Source organism: Rhinopithecus bieti, unplaced genomic scaffold, assembly GCF_001698545.2.
Source record: "Rhinopithecus bieti isolate Rb0 unplaced genomic scaffold, ASM169854v2 scaffold_8473, whole genome shotgun sequence".
Classification (NCBI taxonomy): domain Eukaryota; kingdom Metazoa; phylum Chordata; class Mammalia; order Primates; family Cercopithecidae; genus Rhinopithecus; species Rhinopithecus bieti.
In genome coordinates this window covers 6,712-7,449 of record NW_016845483.1, presented here as the reverse complement: position 1 = coordinate 7,449, position 738 = coordinate 6,712, and positions in this window count along the sequence as shown.

Here is a 738-nt window from a genome sequence, read left to right as displayed (position 1 = left end):
CGGAGAGTGAACCCAGAGAAATGACAACAGTGAATACAGAGAAAAGGCCACAGTGAACCCAGAAAAAACACGATGGTGAACCCAGAGAAAAGACGATAGTGCACCCAGAGAAAAGACGACAGTGAAACCAGAGAAAAGATGATAGTGAATCAAGAGAAAAGACGATAGTGAATCAAGAGAAAAGACGACAGTGAACCCAGAGAAAAGATGACAGTGCATTTACAGAAAGAATGACAGTGAATGTAGAGAAAATTCAACAGTGAACATACAGAAAATTCGACAATAAACCCAGAGAAAAGATGACCATGAATCCACAGAAAAGACGACAGTGCACCCTAAGAAAAGACAACACTGAACCCAGAGAAAAGATGACAGTGCATTTAGAGAAAGGACGACAGTGAACATAGAGAAAATTGGACAGTGAACCCAGAGAAAAGATGACGGTGAACCCACAGAAAAGATGACGGTGAAACGAGAAAATACAGCAGTGAACCCAGAGAAAATATGACAGTGAACCCAGAGAAAAGACTACAGTGCACCCACAGAAAAGATGACGGTGAACCCAGAAGAAAGAAGCTGGTGAACCTGGAGAAAAGACAATGGTGCACCCAGAGAAAACAACAGTGAACCCAGAGAAAAGATGACAGTGAACCCAGAGAAAAGATGACAGTGAACCCAGAGAAAAGATGACAGTGAACCCAGAGAAAAGATGACAGTGAACCCAGAGAAAAGATGATG